The 18,373-nt window shown below is 33.2% G+C and overlaps 1 long non-coding RNA gene across 1 annotated transcript; it reads left to right on the top strand.

The window, feature by feature from the left end:
• The first annotated feature begins 276 nt into the window (after positions 1–276).
• LOC136979970 (uncharacterized) lies at positions 277–17,021 on the top strand. Its single transcript, XR_010881469.1, has 3 exons — positions 277–324; positions 14,576–14,665; positions 16,905–17,021. It is a non-coding gene; the product is annotated as an uncharacterized lncRNA (long non-coding RNA).
• The last annotated feature ends 1,352 nt before the right edge of the window (positions 17,022–18,373 follow it).

Below are 18,373 nucleotides of genomic sequence, written 5' to 3'. Positions count from 1 at the left end.
GCTGTTTATTAATTACGTGAACAACATCTACGGCTTTATATTATTCGTTGGATATTTTCTGCTAATGCTGCTTACGTGTTTATTCATTTATAGTTTATTATTTATAAAGATGCATGCCGTCGTAACAATAACATCTATCTTTATCACATCATTTTCAATTGTAGTATGCCTTATAGTCGCCATTTTAGGGTCTACATTTACTGCTGCGGTAAGATTTTTCTCATTAATTATATAATTGTGTGCCTCGCAATAAATGTAAATTTGTTGTTTCAAGACATTCAACAATTTGCAGACTGTAATTTGGAGCTTGAGCAGAAGCTGAAAGTAAGTATTTGAAAATTTTGTGTATGATTATAAAACCATTCACTTAAAAGTTTTAAATATTATTTACTATTGTTCAGACAATTAAAATGAGTAATACACTTGTATTAGACATTTCTTGAAATTGGTTATAATACATAAAATGCCACCGTACATGATAATTAACAGAAATAACATTTTTATGAATACAGTAGATTCGATATGTCCGAAAATTATAAAAAGAGTATAATTAATTAACTAGTAATTCTATGCTCCGTGGTTGAGAGACATTAAAATATTTATACTCGTGATTGTCAAAATCTCCGCTTTTTGCCCTCCCCGAGGTCGACTGGAAATATTACTGAACACCGGTAGTTAATGCCTTCCATTTGCGCCCTACCAACAAAATAGCCTTGCGAAATGTAATTTTGTTAGCTTTCTTATTTTATTCTATTTTCATTTTATATTGTATTCATATTGTATTTTATATTGTATTTATATATTTCACATGTAACCAGTATTATTGTTTGTATTCTTTTCAAATCTATATTATACATTATATTTATATGCTTTTACATGCTCTGAATTAATTTCCATTATCCTGTACACCAGTGATTCTCAAAGTGGAGGTCGCGACCACCAAGAGTGTCGTGAAAAATATTTGGGGGGACGCTGAAAAATTGATGCCAGATTAATTTTTTTCAAATATTTTATAAATTTACTATGGATTCATGTTTAGAAACAATAGAAATAAAAAAATATATAAAATAATTTTACCTAAATAAATTGCACATATAAATAATAAAAACAATATAAATATTCATAAATGTGTGCGCTATTAAGGAATCCCCCGAGTTCCACTCTCCGTCTAAACTATGATAGAACAACGTTGGCATTTGAAACGGTGTTCGCTAGCAGCGTTGGGTCTGTAGGCAAGTCCAGTTAGAAATACAGTAGAGCGTCGTTTATCCGAAAACCGAAAGCGTTTCAGTCGGCAAATTCGAATTTCCGCAAGTGCTGTGGCGCTGCAATATTTCTCTATGTCTTGGAATACTCCGATATTATTTTAGTTATTATGCGTTTTTAGCTGGCAGCACTGGCGCGGCCATGAGACATGAGAAGGTACTTAAGGACGCGCCAGTATTTGAACCAGACTTTTTTCCCATCGTGAGCGGTAAGTTTTGCTTGTTTTTCTGAGGACTGCGTTATGCTGAATCGGAACGATTTGAGACTAGATTAACTTTCGAAATATAATTTTTTTTGTTTTTATATTTTTCAATATATTTATTTTGTTCGTGAAAAATAAAAAAATAATTTAAAAAAAAATTCGTTAGTCTTAACATTGACAAAAATTCAACGGAGAGAAATTTCAACATGGGATAGATTAATTAAACAAAAGAAATTAACTCCTCCTGAATTTAAATTAACCCCCACCTTCTGGGATGTTTTTCTACACATACTCATTCTTCGGGGTCCTTTGAAATTCTTAAGTGCAGAAGGGGGATCGCGGACCAAAAACTTCGAGAAACACTTGCTGTACACTTTCACCAACCCCAATTGTGCTATGCGGTATTGAGGATGTACTTTGTACATTTGGAAATAAAATCGATTGATTGATTGTTCCGGGATACTTCCTATTTGTAAATAGGGCTAATTTCATATCTAAGAGCAGCTACTGTGGTACAATATTTGCAATTTGTTTATTTGCAGATGGCCAATTCTCTGTACTCCATATTCTCCAGTCTGTTGAATTTGAGAAGTTATCATTTATTTTTACTCTTAAAGACAGAGAAACGTTCAATTTCTTCAATCAATTCTTATAAAAATTCTTAGTTGAATTTCTTCATGGATAATTTACAATGCAGTTAATTGATTAATTTTATTGAAAAAAGGTAATTGAAATAATTACAAAAATTGATTAACACACATTATGATGAAATGTCGCTCTGAAAAATCTTTATTAAATTTTTATAAAATTGTTAGTGCAAATCAATTGTGGGTAGCCGGGGGTAAGGCGGATGTCTTTCCGCTTTACCGGCAACAGGTTTTTAGAACCTGCCCACTTTGTCAGTGGAGGCGCATTTACTTTTCTTGATTCCGTGAGGTCGGGATCAGTTTATCAGGTCGATTGGAGGAGGGAGAGAGGGGTCGTCGGTAAGGCGTAGGCAATATACCAGTAATAAACACCATTAACAAATAAAATCAAAAATTTCATAAATAACAAAGAGTATCTTTAAACGAGAGGGTATTCAACTAAGCTCTTGCGTACAAATTGAGGGATCGAGAGAGAGTTTACAATATTTGGATAACAATCGTGGATCTTGCTGTAGCTGTTTGTGTTTGTCTCGCCATCCGATTATCTGATAGTCTGTCTGCAGCGTTCAGAGTATGCCCGAATACCCGTACAGTATGTGGGCCCCCGATGTATCCACGGATCCAGTACTTCCTCACTATCAAGTTAGAACAGTTCAAATTGCAAGCGATTTGTGAAAGTAGTCGCCCTGTTTTTCTTAGCATGATAATGCATCATTTCTCATACTTTGTCAGGTGAATTTAGTGTTTTTGACAGCGTCATGTGGACGTGCACGATATTCGAAGACCTGCAAACAACTAGTATAATAAAACTTCCCAACTCATTGGGCTTTTGCCAGCCTTTTTTTATGGGATACTGTACTTACAACATTAGATTTCCGATATTTTTGTGAATTATATTTGTATAATGAATATTAACTGCATTATTCCTTGCAGATTTATGCATTCTAAAGTAAGGAGACAGCAGTTTTTCAAATACAGTACGATAATATCCAAACAAAACATCTGAGATGTAAAAAAAATTGCTCCAATTAAAAACTTATCGCAATTTAGATGGCAGTCAGAATTTTTCTTAAGAGTTTTTTTTTGGTAAAGGTAAGATTGGCATCGGGAAGCGATACGCAGACAACAATAATACAGGTACAGTACCTTGTGAGTTTTGAATTTTATTTTGTATCTTTATTATGTATCTTTATTTCATTTTGTATCTTTATTATCTCATTAAGTCTGATATAAAGATATATTTCTTTATAGGATTTATCGGAGTAAACTACATGAAAGATGTTTGAATGCGAAGGATGCAGAAAGTCTTCCCTCTGCACGGAAGTTTATGATTAAAAAATTTACTAAGAACTCTAACCAATTAAATTAGTAATCTTATTAGAGATATATTAATTCTTACATACTTATTTTGGTGTTTTGCTGAGTACTTTCTGAAAGCCTTCTATTTCGAAATGGTAGAATATGTTTCTTATTTTACTTTATTTCTATCGATTCTCTCCAACATTCCAGTAATAAACGAGTGTGTTCCTTGCGCTGGAGTATTCAAAGTAATTGGAGACGACAAAATTATCATCACATTAACTACTTACATCGTAGCAATATTGCATATCGCGTGGACCGACCAATTGTGTGTACTAATTTCATTAGTACACACAATCTGACTCCATTTGTGTTCTAGGTCAGGTTTGTGCAATTTGCGGCCTATTGCACCCTAATTTTTTAAGGTACATTTTCATTTAGTTTAGTAAAGTATATCGTAAAAATTATTCTCGTTTCACTGGATACACTTTATTGTCGTAATGACGTAACTGGTGCTAGAAAACTGCTGTTATACATGTGGAGTAGTACATACTGTTGTAAACAATTCTTTTCGTGCATGAAAAACATCAAAATTGCTGAACGAAATAGATTGAGTAATTCCTATTTAACTAACATTCTTAGAATTATGACTAATACCATAAAAGCAGACATTGACAATACTTTAAAAGGAAAGCAATATCAAAAATCGTATTTAAATTATTCTTATTTTGTGGGAGTATAATTTATTTACAGTCAGTTTACAGTCAATTTATTTACAGTCAGTCAATTATAATTACATTTCATGAATTTAACTCATTTTTTTGACAATTAATTATTGTGCCAGATTAGACAATTCACGCAAATGATTTGTTTGAACAGATTTGAATTTCATGAAGAGATTCGGAAAAGCTTCTTTATCGATTCCATTGGATGACTTCTTCGACGTAACAAAGAAATTTCCCACCAAGGTAAAACCTTTAAACTTTACAGAGAGTAATTTCATGCCCCGTGGTAGAGAGACATTAAAATATTTTATAACGGTGATTGTTGAGTTCCTCTTTCAATGGCCAATAGTTACTGGTAGACGGTGGCAAATTGGTGCCCTACCAACAAAGTGCCAACGGGTAACGTTCTGGGATTTTTGTGAATTTTGACCTTTCCGACTGTTATATATAACACATAGAATGTATGGCGATCGGGCAAAAATACCTCCGTTAGATTTTTACCCTCTTGCACTCAAGGAATTTTAAAACGTTGAGAAATGCAGAAAAATTTGTGGGTTTTTTCTGTATATATCGATGTTTGTGTGTGGGGGTGAGGCAAGGCACGATTTTGTTCACCTTCATTGAAGTTTAATAACTCCTGTGCTAAGTTTAATACACCATCCTCCTGTGCTAACTAAAAGCACAGGAGGATGGTGTATTAAACTTGTATACAAAAGTGAAAAATAAATAAATTTAATGATAATCTATATATATATAATCGAGACGAGTTGATAATAATAAAAAAAAAAAAATAAAAATAAAAAATAATAATAATAATAATAACTTTCCCATGGTCACCCTTCTGTGGAGATATTTATTATGGTGATAACTAGATCAAAGTGTGATACCGGCTCGGACGTCGCCCGGGTTAACAAGGTCCGCGTTCGTGGGTTAGGCAGAGGCTCACGTTCGGAAAATAGGCCACAGTCTCCCCTGGTTACCGGTGGCGAAAGCAGCACCGGCCCAAGCATGGCTACTGCAATGCCCTCAACAGATGTGAGGAACCAACCCAGCCTTGGTGTTTCTGTGGCAATGCATCCACAGACCACAAAGGCTGGAAAACCATGCCAACGGATGAAATGGACAGTAGAAATGAACGAGTTTATCATCCGTATTTATTACACGATCACAAAACTTGAAACAAACATGACAGCATACAGACAACAACTACACCATAAATTCACACAACAATATCCTCGTTTCACTGTCACTGAACAAAGGGTTGTTGATCAAAAATGAACAATTATACACAACAACCTTATTCCACAAACAACACTTGAACTTATCAAACAACAGGTTGCTGATCAAATACATCAACAGACAGAAACATCTAACATTAATGAAGATCATGTAACCTGTCAGAATAATCCAGCAACAAGCATTGATAATAACACACATACAACAATTACCACTAATGATACTACAGACACTTCCTCATCCATCACTGATAACATAGACTTGGATTTAGTTAATACGCTCTTACTTATATTTCAGGAAACACTCACTAAATATACAGGTACAGATCCCACACAACGACCACGAATACCAAAATTAAACACGTCAAAGGAAGTAGGAAAAACACTAAATTATGTAAACACTCACTTACTACCACACTACATTCATTCAATTTCTACACTCGCAGACATTCATACATTAGTTTATGCTGGGGCAGTCACAGTAGTGACACACCATGGACTGAAAGTACAATCACAGACAAATACACAGAAAACACAATTCTATCACAAGCCTGCCTGGCAGAGAAGAATAGAAACACAAATAAATGACATTAGACAGCAATTAGGCAGGCTGACACAATACACTAAAAACAACATAACACCCAAATTAAAAAACAGCTCAAAAACATTTTCAAGAAAATAAAAACACACACAAAACACGAACATCACAACACACGCATTACAGAATACATTGATACACTAAAACAAAAACTTGCTGCCAAAGCACGTAGACTCAAACGATACAAAACATGTACACTACGAAAACAACAAAATAAATTATTTACAAACAATGAAAAACTCTTTTACAGACAAATTAATAACAAAGCAAACACTGATACACAGCACAGTGGCACACCAACAGAAGAAGAACTCACAACATATTGGTCCTCTCTTTGGTCCAGTGCTGTCACGCATAATGCTGATGCAGGTTGGATCAAGGAGGAGAACAGAAACTTGCACAACATACCAACTATGCCCTGTGTTGAAATAAACATACATGATTTCCAATACACTGTTAACAGAACACACAACTGGAAGACACCTGGTGTAGACAACATTCACAATTTCTGGTACAAAAAGTTTACATCACTGCACCAGGAACTAGCTAAACATCTAACACACATCATCATCAATCCACAAGACATGCCAAATTTTCTTACCCAGGGCATCACCTACATGAAACCTAAAAACAACAATACCACAGACCCCACACAATACAGACCAATTACATATCTTCCAACACTCTACAAATTATTGACATCCTGTATTGCAACAAAATATACAAACATGTTGAAGAACACGACATTCTAACAGAACAACAAAAAGATTGTCGTAGAAACCACAGGGGATGCAAAGAACAGTTACTCATAGATTCAGTCATTCTACGGCAAGCACACAAACAACACAGAAACATACACATGGCATATATAGACTACAGAAAAGCATTCGACAGTGTTCCACACAGTTGGCTGCTACATATTCTACACATGTACAAAATACATCCATCACTCATTGCATTCTTTCAAGACACTATGCAGCACTGGAGAACAACACTACATCTCAGGGTTAGTAACACTTCCATATAAACAAACCAAATTTTTATTAGGCGAGGAATTTTTCAAGGAGATTCCTTGAGTCCTCTCTGGTTCTGCTTAGCCTTGAACCCATTATCCAACATGTTAAACAACACGCAATATGGTTACAATATCAGACACGAAAAAACAACACAGTTTACACTGTCACATCTCATGTACATGGATGACATAAAACTTTATGCATCCACACAAAAACAACTTCATCAACTCCTACAAATCACACATTCATACACCAAGGACATACAAATGGAATTTGGCCTAGATAAATGCAAAACAGTTCACATAGAAAAAGGAATCCTGAAGAAAGAAGATTTTGCACTTGGAAATGGAGACATTATTGAATCCATGGAAGAGGGCGAGTTCTACAAGTATTTAGGATTCCAACAGGCCAAACTAACAGAACATACACAAATAAAGCAAAGATTAATTAAAGAATACCAAAGTAGGTTAAATGCTATTCTCAGAACACAATTAAATGCAAAACACACAGTTAAAGCAATAAACACATATGTCATCCCAGTACTCACATATTCTTTTGGAGTTATACATTGGACTCACACAGATCTTGAGCAACTCCAAAGGAAAACAAGAACTACACTTACTAAGCATAAACAACATCATCCTAAATCTGCTATAGAAAGACTAACCCTTCCACGTAAAGATGGCGGACGTGGCCTGATTGACATAGTTAACCTTCACTACAAACAAATACAGTCACTGCGAGAGTTTTTCTACAAAAAACAAGAAACATCACAATTACATAAAGCAGTAACTCTAGCAGACTCGAATAACACACCATTAAACTTACACTCACATCATATGGAACACAACACAACATATAAAAAGCATAGACACCATTAAGCAATCGTGGGCTCGAAAGGCACTCCATGGCAGGCATCCTTATGATCTGGCCCAGGATTTTGTTGACAAAACTGCGTCAAACAGCTGGTTAGCTCAGGGATGCCTCTTTGGGGAGACGGAAAGATTCATGATTGCCATACAGGATCAGGTCATAAATACTAAAAACTACAGAAAACACTCACAAATGACACATGCAGAAAATGTCACATCATGCCAGAAACTATACAACACATCACCTCTGGTTGCAAGCTCTTGGCACAGACAGATTATTTACACAGACATAATCAAGTAGCAAATATAATACACCAAGAGCTTGCAAAGAAACACAAATTAGTAGACATCCACGAACCATACTACAAATACATTCCACAGACAGTATTGGAAAACAACACTCACAAAATGTACTACGACAGAGCCATAATCACAGATAAAACAATTTACCACAACAGACCAGACATAACACTCATTGACAAACACAATAAAATCACATACATTATAGACATATCCATTCCAAACGCTCACAATATACAAAACGCATGCACTGAAAAAATTAGCAAGTACACAGAACTCGCCCAGGAAATAAGGCATCTGTGGAGGATGAATAGGGTGCTTATTGTACCTGTTGTTCTCTCTTCTACAGGCGTCGTACCACACACACTACACAAAAGCCTGGGCACATTACAATTGAATAGAAACACATACATCACACTACAGAAGGCCACTATATTGAATACATGTCATATTGTGAGAAAATTCCAGAATACAGACACACACACTGATACACTTCTTTAATTTCTGTTTTGGTTACTATGCCTTGACTTTGGTCCGGCATAGTACACAGCCACCGGTGTTAACCGAGTATATCTCACTTAACCCAACATAATAATAATAATCGTGATCATGACTTGGGAGCCACGTGATCAGTCATGATCACGTGGCTCCCAAGATTCAATCACTACTCAATCGATCTACATAAGACGAGGGATATTCCAGGGTGATTCTCTCTCTGCACTGTTGTTTTGCTTGGCTATAAACCCGCTTTTATTCATCTATACTAATACACAGTATATAAAGAGGTAACTAAGTTTGATTGTAACAGGTAATCTCCGAAACTACTCATCCGATTTCAAAAATTCTTTCACCAATATTTAGAATGGACCTTCAGGGTGGACGTAGGCTATATATTATTTCGTTAAACATTCATATAAATTAAAAGATAACATCTAGGATTAAGGCTTTTATGTCCAACAGATGGCACTAACTCTGACGACCTAAGTTTGCTCTTCTGTGAGGCATTATGCTTTTCTGTGAGGATGGACTAAAGCAGATCATTTTCTATCTATCTATATAAATAAAATGTAATGTTCGTTTGTTCCTACCGATTCCTTTGAAATTTTGACACAACGTTGCATTCGAATAAACACGTGTTTTTACATAATATACATGTCGAAATTCCCCACCCACGGGGGAGATGGACGGGATTAAGGCTTACCGTAAAGAACTCTGTTTCTATTATACTATTTTAGATGCGGTTTTTTGCGTTTTAATAGGGTACGTCAACAGAATATACATTAAAAAGGTATTTTTCGATATTCCCCTGCGGGGAGTGGGACAGGAATAAGACTTACCATGAAGAACTTGGCTTCTATTTATACTATTTTAAATAAGGTTTTTTGTGTTTTTGATTGCGTCTTAATAGGGTTCGTCAAGAGAATGTACACTAAGAAGGAATTTTTTAAAATTCCCTCCACGGGGGAAGTTTTATACATTTATAATAGATACATTTTAAGCCACGACAACACGTGGCAGGGTCTGCTAGTATAATATAAAACAAATATTGAATTTTTTAATAAACATATTTTCACAAAATTATAAAAATAAAATTGTAAAAATAATAATAAAAAACAGAAATTAACACTTTCAGCATGAGCCGCATGCATCTCAAAAAGACACGCATTTGCCCATGCCTGATATATACAATACATACATACAATAAAATACAGTAAGTTTCCATATTTAAAGTAGACAGTTGCTTAGATTTTAATTAAAACCTATAAACTGATAAACTTCAACAATGTTAACAAAGATATCGTTGGTAAACATGTCATTGCTATTTTGTAGTGTTCAAAATTATGCAATTTCGTAAAATTCTAATGCGTATAAAATCTTCTATAGTTTTTTATTGCATATAGAAGGGCAACAAATTTTACCCTAGTAAAAATCGTAAAGTGAGGAGTATATTTTCTATACTTCAATTTCTCATATTTTCTAGGATTTCCCGGAAACTATAAGCTCCTCGAAGCTCCTTCCTGATTTTATTCTTCCTATAAACACCTAACCCATTAGCCCATTTGTATCGGTTTTCAAGCGTACTTTCAATCCCGTGTGGAAAATAAAAGCTAGTATAATTATAAAGTTTTCTTATACAAACATCGGCCGAAATCGCGTCCTCATTGAAGACTATTTTTTTATTAATTATTATGACGTTTGGGTGTTAAACTTCTTCTCAATCTCTGAAACACCTTCAAGATTCACACATACATCAACATTTCTATTAACCTACTGCAATTTCCTAAAGGTTAATTTGTTTTTCGTTTTTTATATACAATTAATGTTTAAACATTACATTTCGAAGTTTTATAGTATTTAAAATTTTTGTAATTTAAAATAATTTATTGTCTCCACAAGTAATGCGTGTGTATTATTTGTCGAATGTTGAACAATTGCAATACGCAGCAAATGTTACGAATTGCGATCGTATAATTTGCTACCAACATCAATAACATAGGCGAGATACTTGAATGTAGAAAACAAATTCCACAAATGGAATGCATTATGACGGGACAGACAAATGATTTGTGCATTGTAAGACAAGGACGAGACAAATATGGACACGAATTCCGGTTGTATCTTTGTTAAAGTATGAAGATGCAAGTAAATTTAGGCACTTGCGACCGGATCGATCCGGACGGGTCGAAAAATCCCCAGGAATTTTTCGTGGGGTGGTCCGTCCGGATATGTCGGTCCCCGTCCCTCACCACCCGGCCGCCCCATTGTGGGCCTGGCCGAACCCATAATGGGCTTGCTATAAGAGGCCCTCTTAGTGCCCACTGGGCGGAAAGAGTTACAAAAAAAAAAAAAAAAAGGACGAGACAAATATGGACACGAATTCCGCGTTGTATCTTTGTTAAAGAATAAACATGCAAGTAAATTTAGGTCACTTGCGTAATTATCATTATACATTTTTTCCAATTATAACTAGAAAGATATCCGAAAATTGAATATATTTATCGGCGTAATGCATTTATTTTTCAATACTTATAAATTTATAATAATAAAAATAAGTTTCGCATAAAATATATCACTATATTTTGTGATATTCGGTAAATTATTTGCTCATATTAATATTACGAAAATAAATTGTTTCACGTAAATAATTTGGTTGCAATTTGAAAAAATTGTAGACTTATAAATTCCCACTGACGTCCTTTCCGTGTGATGTCTGCTCGTCCGTCTGCCTTTCCGTAATTTATAGAACGGGATTAGACAGATGAAAGACGAGACCAGATATGGACACAATAAGCGCAGGAGGCCTTAAGTACATAAGAACTTCCGATGCGAACCGGAAGTCACGTTATTTCAATTCAAAAATTTTCCCCCTGAAACGACTCCATTGTTAAAGGAAAAGTATGATGTACGAGAGTAATCACTGCTAATTTAAGGTGGAGAGCTTAAATTTTCAATTATAAAAATATAAAAAAACTTGATCAGATTAAATGTAGACGGTGAGGTTTATATTAGAAAAATTATGGAAACAGTTTATAAAATACAAGCACTAAAATAACTGGTACAAGAAAAAATTAAAATCAATCCAAATAATACGAATATGTAAAAACTCAATTTCTTGTAAAAAATCCGCCCAATTGAAACCCTAATTCTAATTAAGAAAACGATGATGATAAACATAAATCCAGCAAGGCAGCGATTTTCTGAAAAGAAAAACAACTTTTATATCTTTAAGGAATCTCATTACTTTCGTTACACGACAGGATGATAAATGATAAGAAATGATATTGCGAGTTAAACATGCCATACATTACTACAAACAGACTTTTTCCTTCTTTCCTTGATTTCTTTGTATATATTGATAACTAATGTACTAAAGTCTACGTTATGTTTATATTTTCTATTAGGAATAAACACAAAATTTTACAAAAAACAAAAGTTATTTCCACTATTCTTGAATCAGATAATATGAGCTAATAAGACGACGACCAGGTTAATGCAGCTTTTATTTTTAACATCATTTTGGGACTTTCTGCTCTTTTACAAAATAATTACAAGATATTTCATGTATTTTACAATTACGAAACATAACGCAGAATTTAAATATACGAATATTAAATAACATCTTGTTATTTGCGGTTGCGTGTATTCCGCGATTTAAGACATCCGTTGTAATAACATAAATAAACAATTGAATTACTAAAAGAGATCTCTTTTAAAAATATAATTGTTTGTCTACGAACAGAATGCCATACCTCGTCCTTCATTCTTCAGAAATTTGAATTGCAAGGAATTATACATTTCTAAACCGGAAATGTCTTTCATTTCTTATCTCTAACATTCCATCGACGATTTATTACGCAAATTTCAAACATTATAAATATTTCCAAGATTTCTCATACGATTGTTTACGTATTCACGTAAATGTTCGTTGCAAGAGAAGATTCCAGTCATATTTTTTGCATTATACCAATACATGCTTAAATGTATCTCTGAGCAGAATTGCTGACGATTTAGTAATCGAGACTCGCACACTAGAAGTATTAAGCGTTTAAAAGCACAACAATATAAATCGATCTTATCAACCATCAACAGTTGAAAAAAGATTTTAACAGTCCCCAAAAATTCATCTACTTGTAACTTTATCTTATTACTTTATTCGAGTTGAAATAAATATGGAAGAAGAGATTGAACTGTGTTTGAGATGTTATCTCCAACCGTTGCTATCCATGGCCTTACTGTTCGGTGTGGATCCTTTCGTAGAATGTACTTGCCAGTGTTCGACTACAAGCACTTCTCTGACCAAGTTCCTGAAAGCCTTGTATTTTAATTTGGTGGAATACATTTCATTTCTTAATTTATTTCTATTCCTTCTTTGCAACATTCCAGGATTGGAGGAATATGTTCCTTGTTATACAGCATGGAAGATAATTGGAGAAGACACATCTTTCTCTAAATTAGGGATGACTCTTTACGTACTGATTAATACATTGGCGAATAGTGTCTTGAAGAGAAATAAGATGAATACAACAATTAAATTGAGAAATATTACAAATTCGGATAAAGAACGTTTCAATAATCTATTAAACTTTAATTCCAAGAGTATCTTTCTTCAGATTTGTTGCTTTATCTTAGTAGTAGAAATTATAATTACGCTTGTTTTCTATCTGACATTCAAAGCGGGATATCAATCATATAACGAAGCACTTTTCTGCAATGTAGCATTAGGAATTTCTATCACGTATCTCGTTGCGGTACAACTCATTATTTGGGATGTTTTTCTTCTTATCGCTTTGATAGTTAAAACGGGATTTTTGAGTTTATTCAAAGAACTTTTATTAATTAACAAGAACAGCAGAAATTTATATTATCAAATAGAATCGATAATTCTTTGTCACGATCAATTGTGGCTGTTTATTAATCACGTGAACAACATCTACGGCTTTGTATTATTAGCTGGATATTTTATGCTAATGCTGCTTACGTGTTTATTCATTTATAGTTTATTATTTATAAAGACGCATGCCGCCATGACAATAATAATTATCTTTTCCACATCATTTGCAATTGCAGTATGCCTTGCAGTCGCCATATTAGCTTCTACATTTACTGCCGCGGTGAGATTTTTCTCATTAATAATATAATTGTGTGTCTTGTAATAAATACAAATTTCTTGTTTCAGATGCAAAATGGCTTTCAAGAGATTCGACAATTCGCAGACTGTAATTTGGAGCTTGAGCAAAAGCTGAAAGTAAGCATTTGTTAAGTGTCTGTATGATTATAAAAACATTCATTTAAAAGTTTTAAATATAATTTACTATTGTTCAGACAATGAAAATGACTAATATACTTGTTTTAGACATTTCGTGGAATTGGTTATAATACATAAAATGCCATCGCACATGATAATTAACAGAAATAACATTTTAATGAATACAGTAGATTCGATATGCCCGAAAATTATGAAGGGATTATAGTTGAATAACCAATAACATTACATCTTTTATTAATTACTTTAAAAATACTACTAATAATATCATACAAATGAATTATCCATTAGTCCTATGCAAATAACTGTGCGTATCGATTAGAATTTGTTTATTTGAACATAAATTATTTCTGCCTTTATTCTTTTGAAACACAATGCCATTAAATGTGGATAAGTGATTTTTTTCATTACAGAAACTTATTTTATTGAACATAAATTTTCTCATTTCTTTTTATACAACTTTTGAAATTAAAACGTAAATTTATTTCATTGATCAAATCACTTCACTTAAAACAATTGCCTTTAAAATTAAAGAAAACGCCTTGTAATTATCATGAAATGCATATTATTGGTTAAATTGATTAAATTTATTTTTGACAATAAAACGTTATGTCAGATTAGACAATTTATGCCAATGATTTTCTTGAACAGATTTTGAATTTCATGAAGAGATTCGGAAAAGCTTCTTTATCGATGTCGATGGAAGACTTCTTCAACATTACAAAGAAGTTTCCGATAAAGGTAAAGTTTCTAAACGTTACAGATAAGTAATTCTATGATCCGCGGTTGAGTGACACTAAAATAGTTTTAACCGAGATTGCTCACTTCCTCGTCTTTCTCGTCCCCCGGAGGTCAATTGGAAATATTACTGATCACCGGTAGTTGGTGGCTGGCCGCGCCCAATCAGCAAAATATTTTGTGAAGTGTTTCGGGATTATTCCCATTTATAAATAAGGCTAATTTCACATCCAATAGCCCTTTGCACATCTCTCGTGCGTTGAATCGCCATATCCCATCGAAATAATCCGTTCCCCTCCCCAATATAAGGGGATACTATAGATTACCACCTATGGAATTTTGGATCTTTGGGTATATATCTGAACTCAGGGGAGCGAGACGAGTTCAACGATACCGACTTTTGGACCGGAGACGAAAAATAAAAAAGTTATCATACTTTATTCCGGTGATCGCGCGATGATCGGAAGTCGCGTCGCTCTCTTTACACTCGTATCGCGTGTTTAACCCTCCGGGAGATGACCGTAGTCCGACGTCATGGTTTGCAGACTTTACCGCAAGATGGCAGTACTAGCAACTACGGTGCCATCTGCATGAGAGCATTAAAAAAGTATGAAGACTTAAAAAGTATGATAACTTTTTTATTTTTCGTCTCCGGTCGAAAAATAGGATACCGTTGAACTCGTCTCGGTCCCCCGAGTTCAAATATATGATCAAAGTCCTGAAATTCCATAGGTGGTAATCTATAGTACATCCCTATATAATAAAGCATCGCTTATCGTTATTTTTTTGCCCCCCTTATATAAAGTGTGTATTTCATTTGTCCATATCTAAACGTATTTTATAAAGAAATTATTTACTAATACTTGGTTTCACGACTATCATTTAATATGAAAATTTTGTCGATATTTGTAACTTTGGTCATAAATTAAAAATTTTTCTTACAAAAGTTAAAAATTAATCTCCTTACAAAATATTTGCAAAAAGAATAATTTTACTACAACATTTCTTTGTTCTTTCCATTAAAAAATGAAGAAAACGGTCCCACTTTGGATCTTAATCCAAACCATGTTCCATAATATTTTATTAAACTTCATATTTTACAATCTAATTATATAATTCCCATTCTGATTTTCACATCGGTAATATGTAGTATCTCGAAAAAAGACGGACTTAATAAAGATTTTAATCGTTTTTAGTAGAGTATCTACATTATCAGAGTTGCGAGTCATCGCCGCCATGTTCTGTCGAATGTCATCACGTGGACTATGGGTTTACAGTAAGAAATGACGATTTGTTTTAGTTTAATAAAGGATTTTATTCGTAAAAATGCTTTATTAAACTAAAAAAATCGTCATTTCTTAATGTAAACCCATAGACCACGTGTTGACAGTCGACAGAACATGGCGGCGATGACTCCTGTGTCGCTACTCTGATAATATAGGTACTCTAGTTTTTAGCATTTACAATATATTATAAAACCTTTTTACTACCCTGAAAATTAAGCCTTTTGCCATTTTATAATAATTTATCACCGGAGATGGCGATACGCACATAATTTTAACATTTTTTAGATGGGAAAGTTAGGCAACTCACTGCTTGATTTTTCTGTTAGCTTTAACTTCTATAGCTAGCGGAAGCCTTCGACAGATTTTCCTGTTTATGAACGTATCAAACCGGTATGCAACTGCACGGGAATTTATAACATGTTTACATTTATTGTATGTGCCATAATGTAAGAAAATCATTTATAAATATATTATTGAAATATTCATTTTTCATTAGAAATAGAATTTTCTCAGATATATTTAATCTTTTAGATTTCGTAGCCCATTTTCTATGAAACATTAGCCATTGTTTCATTAGAATATTCAAACTATATTCCCGTTTTCTTCTCGTGTGAATCACACAGATTACTATTTTCTACATCATGCAGAAGAAAATAGAAATTTCAGTTTCTAGATAATAATTGAAGCAAATATTTGAAATCTCCAAAATATATCAATTATAAAATATTCATTAATTTATTTATCAAATTATAATATTTATTTCGGTTTATCTCCTTGAAAGTTCTCAAGAACGAATTATAAATCAAACTATTTCAAAAGAAGTTTACTGGTGACGTCCAATTTCCATTTCGAATGTAATAATTGAAGAGAAAAAGAGCTTATTTATTTATTACATTTACAGTATTAAGAAAAGCGAAATTACCGTGGTACAATATTTGTGAATTGTTTCTTTGCAGATGGCCCATACTCTGTACTCCATATTCTCCAGTCTGTTGAATTTGAGAAGCATCCAGCAACGAAACGAAAGATGCACAAAAATATCACTTTTTGATGCACTAACATAAAATTGACAATGAAGAACTAGAAACGATGAAAAATATAAAAATTCTTTTCCGAAGTAACAAGGAAACTGGAACTTAATTGTACAAAAGAACTTGAACTACATTAAAATAAATAAAGTTGTCTGTAATTTTTTATTTCTTTCGTTTTATTTAGCATTAACTTTTACTCTTAAAGACAGAGAAACGTTCAATTTCTTCAATCAATTCTTATAAAAATTTTCAGTTAAATTTCTTCATGCATAATTTACAATGGAGTTAATTGATTAATTTTATTAAAAAACGGTAATTGAAATAATTACAAAAATTGATTAACAAACATTAAACGCCGCACTGGAATATCTTTATTAAATTGTTATACAATTTGTTAGTGGGAACGAAATAACGATGTTAATAAGTGGTAATAATATAGCAATGGGACAATTTCTTGTACGGAACGTTTTTAAAAATTATTTGAAAAAAACGTATAAATGAGAATTTTTTAAATAATTCCTCTCACTAAAAATTTTTCTATTGAAATAATTTAAATTGATTAAACCGAATTTAAATCGCTTCAAGTAATTTTTAATTCGATTGCTTCCTTTGATATAAGGATTGCCAGGCAAAGAGGAAGGACAAATATCATATGCCTGGCAATCCTTATATCAGAAAGAGCAATCAAATTAAAAAGTTATTATAATAAATCAATTTTTCTCAAAAAAAAGTTTACTGGTGATGTCCAATTTCCATTTCAAATGAAATAATTGGAGAAGAGAAAAAAAGAACTTATTTATTTATTAAATTTACAATATTAAGAAAAGCGAAATTACAGTGGTACATTTGTAATTTGTTTCTTTGCAGATGGCCATTCTGTTGAATTTGAGAAGCTTCCAACAAAAAAACGAAAGATGCGAAAGAAATCACTTTTTGATAAACTAAAATAAGATTTTAAATGAATTACAGAACTACGACACCATGAAGAAAGTTAAGCACTACTTTAGAATACAAAAACAAAACAGGAATTTAATACTACAGAAGAATTTGAATTATATTAAAACAACGTACTGGTCTGTATTTTTTCTGTTTGTTCTTTTTTTTTGCTTTATTTGTTATTTAACCTGTAAAAAGATAGAAACATCCAATTCCTCCAATCAAATAAATACACACATTGCCATAAAACTTAGTTCACAAAGGAATTGTCAGAATAGAACGAAATTGTACAATACATGTGTGAATGTAATGGTGATACAAGTGATTACAAAATGAAAGAAAAAGGATCATTTAATACAGGAAAAACTACAAATGAAAACAGGTTCTACCACCCTGTTGGGCCACATCTAGCCTGAATACATCATGTGATACCGGCGAGCACAGAGGCATACAGGTGT

The sequence above is a fragment of the Centruroides vittatus genome, unplaced genomic scaffold (genome assembly GCF_030686945.1).
Source record: "Centruroides vittatus isolate TY-2023 unplaced genomic scaffold, ASM3068694v2 contig_658, whole genome shotgun sequence".
NCBI classification, from domain to species: domain Eukaryota; kingdom Metazoa; phylum Arthropoda; class Arachnida; order Scorpiones; family Buthidae; genus Centruroides; species Centruroides vittatus.
This window is presented reverse-complemented; position numbering and strand designations above follow the sequence as displayed.